Source organism: Penaeus chinensis, chromosome 37 (genome assembly GCF_019202785.1).
Source record: "Penaeus chinensis breed Huanghai No. 1 chromosome 37, ASM1920278v2, whole genome shotgun sequence".
In the NCBI taxonomy this organism is placed as follows: Eukaryota; Metazoa; Arthropoda; class Malacostraca; order Decapoda; family Penaeidae; genus Penaeus; species Penaeus chinensis.
The window spans coordinates 456,574-466,573 of NC_061855.1; the positions used below are offsets into that span (position 1 = coordinate 456,574).

The 10,000-nt window shown below is 43.6% G+C and overlaps 1 protein-coding gene across 1 annotated transcript in view; it reads right to left on the minus strand.

The window, feature by feature from the left end:
- LOC125045597 overlaps nt 1-10,000 on the minus strand; it is a gene marked incomplete at its 3' end in the record, with an annotated part of 109,255 nt that overhangs the window by 75,520 nt on the left and 23,735 nt on the right.

Genomic DNA, 10,000 nt, shown 5'->3' on the forward strand with positions numbered 1-10,000 from the left:
CTCCATCGCCATCTCCCTCTCTATCTCTTTCTCCCTCTCCATCTTCAGCGTCCTCTCCCTCACCTTACCTTCAACCTCTTCCTCTCCCTCTCACTTCCACATCCACTCTCCCCTCTCTCTTTTCACCTTCCTCTCCTCCTTCTCCCTCTTTCTTCCTCCCTCTGCCATCCACTTCTCCTTCCCCCTCTTCCTCTACTTTTCCCTCTTCCTCTCCTCATCCTCCCTCTTCCTCTCTTAATCCCGAAAGAGGAAAAGTGAGTAATTATGAGATACATGAAGGAAATATTGCCCTTTTTTTTTACTTCAGTTCTCTATTATTATTTTTCCGAATTCTTGTCCACGGCAGTAAGTCAAGAGAAAAGTATATAAAAGATTTTCTCCAAGAAATCCTCATCTTTCACATTTAATCCTGACAAAACTGCCTCGGAGTAAGTAAGAAAGAGTGAGCAAGATAAAGAGAAAGAGAGAGAGGGGGGGGGGAGAAGAAATAGAAGACAGAGAGGAGAGAGGAAGAGGCAGAAGGAGAAGAGGAGGAGGAAGAAAAAGAGGAAGAGAAAGAGGAAGAACAAGAAGAAGAAGAGGGGGTGAAGAGTGAAAAGAGAAGATAAGAGAGTACAAAACAGAACAGAAAAGAACAAAAGAGAGGATAAGGGAGAGATCTGGAAACGAAAAGTAGAAAGCGAGATCGGAGAATGAATCCTGATTTACTTTGAGTCTGTCATTGCAATAATCGTACCGTAGAGATCTATACATCCATATCAACTGTGTCACCAGATTAGTAATCCCGTCTTTACTACACGGATATGCGTGTGCTTGCGCGCGCGCGCGCGTGTGTGTGTGCTTGCTTGAGTATATATATATGTGTGTGTGTGTGTGTGTGTGTGTGTGTGTGTGTGTGTGTGTGTGTGTGTGTGTGTGTGTGTGTGTGTGTGAATGTGTGATGGTCGTGTTTCGTCTCCTTATTCCCCATACTTTTACTTTTTACTTTATCTTTCTTCCTTCATATCCATTATAATTATCCTTTGTTTGCATTCCGATTTTACTCTTTTGCATCACTCTTTCTCAGGCAGTAGCAATACATAATTAATGTGAAAACGCAATTAACAGGAACATTTTATCTAATGCAACTATGCAAGCAGAATACCGCAATCCAGAAAACCTTTTCCAAATTTACATAAAATAGTGAAATGTGACCTTAAAAATATATAGCCATATAAGCATTCCAAAATATATTCTAAAACATAAATACAATATACATACATATACATATTCACGTTTTCAAAGTTAAAGCCATTTTACCTATATTTTGCAATGCTACACTACATAGTCATATAACAGCAATATGAAGAGTGAAACATGAATAAACTTAGATGTTAATGATATTTTTGATGCTGTTCATATTCAAGATATTGGCTGATGATAATGATAACTGGTTCTATATAATAAGGTAATTTTAATTAAAGTGTAATTCTTCGTTAACTATTCAATTCTAAAAACAGGCACAATATAGTATCTAAAATAACCAAACTGTACGAAATAACAATAATAACAACAAATATAAAATAAATATATATATATATATATATATATATATATAGTATATACATATAAATAGATTACATGAATTAAGCACAGTAACGACCCAGACAGGTTTTACATGTTTAAAACCGGGTGACCCAACATCAAGAAATAGTGGCCTGACCTGAAATGACCTTAGCCCTAATAAAACCCGTAAGAGCGCTTAAAATTGTGGAGATGGACTTTGCGTGCGAGCATGTCAAGTGCGGGCGTGTATGTGCCTTTAATGAGAGGGAGAGGGAGGGAGAGGTAGAGGGGAGGGAGAGAGGGAGAGAGGGAGAGAGGAGAGAGGAAGAGAGGGAGGGAGGGAGGGAGGGAGGGAGGGAGGGAGGGAGGGAGGGAGAGGGAGAGGGAGAGGGGGGAGGGAGAGGGAGAGGGAGAGGGAGAGGGAGAGAGAGAGAGAAAGAGAGAAAGAGACTAATCCCAGAACCGGTCGCAGCGGCTTGGCTGGGACAATTACAAGAACTTAATGAGCCACAAACCATTAGCGGACATATATAAAATAATAAAAACGGCAACATCCAAGTTGGGCGTAAACAATCATTTATCGTCGACACCCTTTGTTTACTTTGATGAATGAGAAGGGGTGTTGGTGCGAAATGTTTTGACAACGGGAGAAGTTCTCCGACACAACGCTCTCCAGGGCAACGAAATTTATGAACAAACTTCCAGCTATTAGTGAACGCAAATGGTTAATCGTCTTACTTAAACATTGAAAAAAAACAAAGAGGTCTACACACGAATTTCAACCAAAACACATTTGTTCTTCCTCCCCTGACCCCCATTCTTAAAAAGGGGCGGAGGAAATATATGAGTTTCTACCCAAACACAATCGCCCTTCTTCCGTCCCCCCCCCCCCCCACCCCAGTTAAATAAAAAGGGCGGGGGAAGGGAATATACGTATTTTCGCCAAAAAATCATCCGTCCTCCCTCCCTCTTCCTTCCCCCATTCTTAAAAAAGGTGGGGGAAGGACATACAACACCCCCTACTACAACTGCAACAGGCCACCGCCGAACTCAAAATCACTTGTATTCCCTTTTCTCATTCCCCGCAACATTTCGACATAACGCCGACGAGAGGCAGCAAAAGGAAAGGCGAAAACCGCGTGTCAGGTCGCAGGCGGTTGGTATTCCACCCCTCTCCCCATCTCCCTTCCCCTCCCTCCCCTCTCTCCTTTCCCCCTTTTTTTCCCTCCCTATTCCCTGCTCTCTTCCCCCTCTCTCCTTTACCTACTCTCTCCTTTCCTATCCTATACTCTATTCCCCCCCTCTTCTTTCCCTTCCCCGCTCCTCCTTCCCTTCCCCCTTCCCTACCCCCTTCCTCTTCCACTTTCCACTTCCCTCTCCCTCCACCCTTACCTCGGCCTTCTCCCCAACCCCCCACCACCGCCGCAGCAAAATAAATAGCTAATGGCTCGATCCGGACGGCCGGCGTTTATTCGATGACTAATTAAAGGCGGTTCTTGCAGCTGCCGGCGAGATCCACGACTGCCTCTGGGACGCGAGGCCGACCAGCCGACGGCCCCGCTCTCGAGGGACAGGGTTTGGGACAACGAGATAAAGGGGGGGGGGGGGGGAGGGAGGGAGGGAGGGAGGGAGGGAGGGAGGGAGGGAGGGAGAGAGAGAGGAGGGGAGGGAAGAAGGGAGGGAGAGTGAGTGAGTGAGTGAGTGAGTGAGTGAGTGAGAGAGAGTGAGGGAGACAGAGAGAGTGAGGGAGACAGAGAGAGTGAGGGAGACAGAGAGGGGGAGGGGGAGGGGGAGGGGGAGGGGAATGAGGGAGGGAGGGAGAGAGGGAGGGAGGGAGGGAGGGAGGGAGGGAGGGAGGGAGAGAGAGAAGAGAGAGAGATATATATATATATATAGAGAGAGAGAGAGTCACTTGGTTAAAGGGGAACGAGAGAGACGAGGGGGGGAGGAGGAGGAAAGGATAAAAAAGAAGAGGGAGGAAAATGAGATAAGAGATAAAACAGGCATACTGACAGACGGTCAGACAGACAAACGGACAAGCAGACAGATACACAAACGCACCAAGTCAAACGGAGAGGCAAAACAGACAAACGGAAAGGCGCGAGCAAAGATCAAAGAGACGCGCAGGCCCACTCAGACACAAAGACGGCCACCCAAAAGACAGCCCGAGAGCGGAGGGAGGGGGGGGGGGGTGGCATGCAACAGCCACGGTTTCCATTGCTGGAAGCGAGCCAGTACTGGAACTGTCTGGGAAAACCTGGGCTTTAGACGGACTTACTCAACAGGTTGGGGAAGAAGGTCTCACTTACATGTGTCCACTTCCCAGAGCTCACTTACACCCACAGAAATAAAAGGTGGATCAGCCAGGAATGTGTTGTCGATTCCTCAGTTGTCGAGGCTTTAAGGGATTATAATGATATTACGGACTGCAACCTCCAATTGCTCCTCCTCTTCTTACTAAGAAGTAACCCACTTAATACAGGTAATAGTCCTAATAATTAAATAAATCACTCAAATGGTGAAGATGATGATATAATGATATAACATTTGATCATTTTCATAAACATGTTTCTCATCTTCATTCACTCACCTCGCATCTGCTTCCCCTTGAGCACGACGTAGCGCGATGGCCCAATTTACGAGTCATCTCCAATTGCCTACCATTACCCTCTCCGGCATCAGTGTTTGGAGTGATTACCCCCCCCCCCCCCCACTACCCTATTTCATCAGGTCTACCCCGCCAACCCTGGACATCCCTTAGCTCACCCCCTCCCCTGGATCCCCATGCCCCCTTTCCCTTGGGTCTTACTCGGGTAACCCCCTCCCCTGGATCACAGTCTACTTCTCCATCGGTTTTCACCAGAGGGGACGCAGGGTGGGGAAATGAATGGAAGTGAAGGGCAATATGGCAAATCTATTTCCCCAAAGACCTTTTATTTAAATGCTGGGTTAGTCCTCGGGATGGCGCCGCCGGTCCAAGCCAATCATGATTATCGTCTCTTCAATCTGCTCGACAGGGAAGCCCAAAATGATTCGCGAACGGGAAAAGACTGGGGATGAGATGGTCGTTTTGAAAGCAAGGAAATGATAATGTATCACTCGCGAAGAAAATGGGCAAGGTTGTCAAATTCGTGTGTATAAAATCATTCATTATGCAATAAGCATCAGACAGGAAGCAACAAATAGAATTATGAATATAAATGCAAAATACTGAAATCGCCATGTTCGTGAACGAAGAGATAAACAGCTTAACAAAATTATACCACTAAAACTAAACCTTGATCAAATACACAAACAGAAGCAAATAGAAAAAATACAAAGGCAATATTATCCCCTCCCCCCAAACCCCCCTACCCTTCAAGTCCTAAATACGCATTAACGCTGAAAACCTTCGCGCCCTCCGCAGGAGAGGCCAGGCCCATCATTCATGATTCTGGCAGGCAGTCATGAGACACTAACAGGCTCCTTATCAAACTAACAAGCCAGTCTGCGAACGTACCTTGATTTGGCTGCAAGATGTGGCTTTTTTATACCCGGTTGGAGGTTGTACCGTAAGGTAGTATATAACGTTGATCTACATAATCATGAATAGTGATGATTTACGTGGCTATGCCTTGAGGGTGTTTCTGGGTGCAAGTATCAAATTCCTACAGCAAGCAATCATTGATAATGGGTAACAAACACTACCAATTTTGAGTAAAGGGGATAGAAGGCAGCGAAGAAGTGAAAGAAGCAGAGCAAAGCAAGAAACAAATGGGCTTTCGAATCACTTAACCGCGTTTGTTGACGGCCAGCGGTTCGATAGTTTACCGATCCATTCCAAATAACAAATATTTGTACCATTTCAGAATGGCCAATAGTTTGCCGAAACGAAGCTGACTGAATCGAATTGGACACTTTTTCATTTTTTACGACTTATCTCTCTTTCCTTCTGTTTGTGATGCTGCTTCTTCACTTTCTGTTTCATCCTCTTTTTCCTCTCTCCTTCTCCTCCCCCCATCTTCTGCTTCTTTTTTCAATTTCCTTAAACTCGTTCTCGTTCCACTCCTCCTCCTCCTCCTTCAGTTTCTTATATTTACCCATTATCCCCCCTTCTTCTCCTTCCCCATCTTTCTTCCTTTTTTCTTTTTCTTTTCTTCTCTTCCTTCTCCTTCCCTTCCTATTCTTCTCCTCTTCCTTTTCTTCTTCGTCTTCTTGCTCTTGCTCTTCCTCCTCCTCCTCCTCCGTGTAGACAAACATTTTCGTCAACACATTTTACAAGAAAAAAATATTTACGCGAAATCTTATGCAAGACAACGAAGGTCTTTTCGATAACTTGTTTGTTTACAACTCGTGCAGCGTGAATGCCCCGACAAGCGAAATTATAGGCAGCAGTTAAGGAACTTACGGATAAAGATAAATTTCTTGAACCAGCTAATAATCCACGTTAACATTTCTGACTTGACTTTAACACCATTATCAAGTACAAATCGTTAACAAATCTTAACATGTACAGGGCGAAGGCAAATGCATTTTTAGGGTCGGATCTCACACCAAATAAGAGGAGCCCATACCAAGTACCCGATTTGCTTTTGCGGTACTCACCTAACTTCTATCTTACAATCGAACCGGTCCGCAGAGTTAGCTGGCTTTCAAAATACTACCTTTCACGAATTCACTGTGAAATATAAGCATTTTTTTTTAAGAAAAAAAAATTGATGAAAAAAAATTGCAAATATTGATATTCAGCTCTCATAGCATCAAGGAAGATGATGTAAGCGATAATTATGATACATTATCAAAACATAGCCAGACACATGCAAAAAAAATATATGCATATGTATAAATATATATAAATATATATAAATATAAATATAAATATATATATATATATATATATATATATATATATATATATATAATACACGTACATACACATGTTTCCACCTGTCTGTCTCTCTATACATATATGATTTACACACGTAAATACATAGGTATATACCACACAGTGCTTGAACTGTGTTCATGTTGACGAATGAGAAAAGGTATGAATAAGGATAAATATCTTCACAATACATCTTCGTCTGACTAACGAAGATATATTCGAAACCTGTTAAATACATCTCTTGCATTGTGAAAATCTTCCACCTCCCCCCACCCTTCCACGCTGCTTATCAGGCCAGACGCCCGAGACGACATGGCTGACGCACCTACAACGTCCACCCAAGCCATGGCTTTTATCGGCACCGAACGCCCGAGACGCCCGTCGCCGACACACTCCCTCGGCAAGGCGTTTGCTCTGCTAATGCATGCTGTCAGAGCTGTCGCAGGATTCAAAAATGTTCGCGCAATTTTCCATTTTTCTTCGGATGTGTCGCGCGCAAGGAACCGCGTGTCGGCGCCTCACTTCGGGAAGCCGTGAAAGGCAATACTCTTCTCGGTTATTATTATTGTTTTCCGTTATTTTACCTTTCCCTCTTCCTGTTCCTTTGTCTCCTCGCGCCTTTCTTTATTATTTCCCTCTTCCTCCTTTTTTTTCTCTCTCTCTCTTCAATCTCCGTCTTCTTCCAAGTCTCATTGTTCTTGAGCGGTTCTTGTGATTTGACTTCCACTTTTCTTTTTCTTTTTCTTTCACTTTTTCTCTTTCTTATTATTATCCTTATTCTCCTTAATGACCTACTTATTCTCCTTCTCCTCCTCCTCCGCCTCTTCTTTCTTCTTCTTCTTCTTCTTCTTCTTCTTCTTCTTCTTCTTCTTCTTCTTCTTCTTCTTCTTCTTCTTCTTCTTCTTCTTCTTCTTCTTCTTCTTCTTTTTCCTCTTCCTCTTCCTCTTCTTCTTCTTCTCCTCCTCCTCTTCCTTCTTCCTCTCCTTTTTTTTCTTTCTTTCTTCTCCTCTTCTTTCTTCTTCTTCTAGTTTTCTTTCTTCTCCTTCTCTTTCTTTATACTTTTTATCTTCTTCCTCTCCTTCCTCCTCCTCTTCCTCTTCTTCTTCTTCCTCCTCCTCCTCTTCTTCTACCTCCTCCGCCTCTCCTTTTCTTCTTCCTCTTCTTCTTCTTCTTCCTCCTCTTCCTCATCCTCTTCCTCCTCCTCCTCTTCCTCTTCCTCTTCCTCTTCTTCTACTTCTTCTACTTCTACTTCTACTTCTTCTTCTTCTTCTTCTTCTTCTTCTTCTTCTTCTTCTTCTTCTTCTTCTTCTTCTTCTTCTTCCTCCTCCTCCTCCTCTTCCTCTTCCTCCTCCTCTTCCTCTTCCTCCTCCTCTTCCTCTTCCTCCTCCTCTTCCTCTTCCTCCTCCTCTTCCTCTTCCTCCTCCTCTTCCTCTTCCTCCTCCTCTTCCCCTTCCTCCTCCTCTTCCTCTTCCTCCTCCTCTTCCCCTTCCTCCTCCTCTTCCTCTTCCTCCTCCTCCTCCCCTTCCTCCTCCTCCTCCTCTTCCTCTTCCTCCTCCTCTTCCTCTTCCTCTTCCTCCTCCTCCTCCTCCTCCTCTTCCTCTTCCTCTTCCTCCTCCTCCTCCTCTTCCTCTCCTCCTCCTCCTCTTCCTCTCCTCCTCCTCTTCCTCCTCCTCTTCCTCTTCCTCTTCCTCCTCTTCCTCTTCCTCTTCCTCTTCCTCGTCCTCGTCCTCGTCCTCGTCCTCGTCCTCGTCCTCGTCCTCGTCCTCGTCCTCGTCCTCGTCCTCGTCCTCGTCCTCCTCTTCCTCTTCCTCTTCCTCTTCCTCTTCCTCTTCCTCTTCCTCTTCCTCTTCCTCCTCTTCCTCTTCCTCTTCCTCTTCCTCTTTCTCTTCCTCCTCCTCTTCCTCCTCATCTTCCTCTTCTTCTTCCTCCTCCTCTTCTCTTTTCTTCTAGTTTTCCCCCTCCCCCTCTCTCTATTCCTTCCTTCACCCTTCCTTAATCTGGTTAATTTTCTAAAATCTTAAAACCGAGTAATTTCCTCAGTCTGATGTGATGTAAAGCAACAGAACGTCATTTCAGAATAAAGCTCAAGAAGCGGAACAAACAGAATTTACCTTATTTTCCCCTCGGCAGCGAAACAAAATCGGATGTTGAAAGATGAAAAAAATCTAGTGATTCCGTCGACGATTTTTTATTTCGACATTGGCACCACACACTGATCTACTTTTATTTTCGTCATTTTCTTCAAATATTTCCACTCAATGTATTCACATTTCCATCTTGCACACTTATTTCAGTCAAGAAAAGATCAGTGGGCGTTGTGACACAGACCAAAAGCACAAAACGACGCAAAAAAGAGTAAAACGAAATTCACAACACTGGGAAAACGCGCCAACTAAAAGGTATGGAATTCACGTGATGACAAACGGCCATCTTTCGATATGAAATTCATGCGCGGACAAACCACTCAATATCCATCATAATTCCTGTACCTTATTGCTACACATGAAAAAGATTACCATTATTAAAAGGCAATATCTCATGTGAGGGATTAGGAAAGTTAATTATCACCAACTTAAAATATTTTAAGTACGATAATCTCAAACAATAACCCAACACAATGATTTGCCAAAGGCATTTCGAAAACAAACTTTGTTATCTGCAATCACACTAAGACAATACACATATACAATGACCCATACCTAACAGAAATATTTATGATAGAGCAAATAAAAAAAAATAATAATAAACAGGCGGAAACTACTGAATAGGTGACAAATACCTGGCTGATTCACCTGTTGGTGAGAAGCAAATGAAATGGTTGGAATTCACGTGAAGTTAGCAGCCTAGTTTGCTTGTCTTCCCGAGCTAAACCACCAGAAAGCAGCATAATTCACGCGCGGACAAACCACATAATATGCTTCATAATTCATGTACCTCATTACTATATATGAAAAAAATGTAACCATTATTAAGAAGGTAATATCTCACGTGAAGCATTAAAGAAGGTAATTAATTATCAGCTTGATAAGCAGACCCAGTTAATATGTACAGTAAGACATTTTTGGTTTTGAGTGAATGGCAAAGTACGATCATTACCTCTTCTTATGTGATACTCCGTAATTTGTTACTGGCATTCAACAACCACGCATGGAAAGATAGTACACACAGTATTTACACAGTACAGAGGAAATTGAAATAATTTCTAAAAAAAGAAAAAAAATCGAGGTGCAAAATAATACACGTGCAGACACGGCGCCTCCCTCGTCCCTCATCCTATCTTTAGAAATGATCCGCTGTTGCACAACGCTGCCTCGTGATGCAAAAGGTCCAATCGCGTTATTGATTATTCACCGTGCATTGTTATAGTCATTGTTCATGCAGGTCGTTCATGGCAGCGACTGCATGACGTCTCCCTCCCTTCACCTGGGCGCCATGCAGGGCGATCGGCCTCGCCTGACGCGGCAGAGCTCCCTCCTCGCGCTCCTTCCAACGGGATTCCCTTTCTGTTCGGTAGGATTTCAGTTCTTCCTTGTCTTCCCCCCTATCTTTTATTCTCTTTATTTTCTTTTTTATTTTATTCTCCTTAATTTA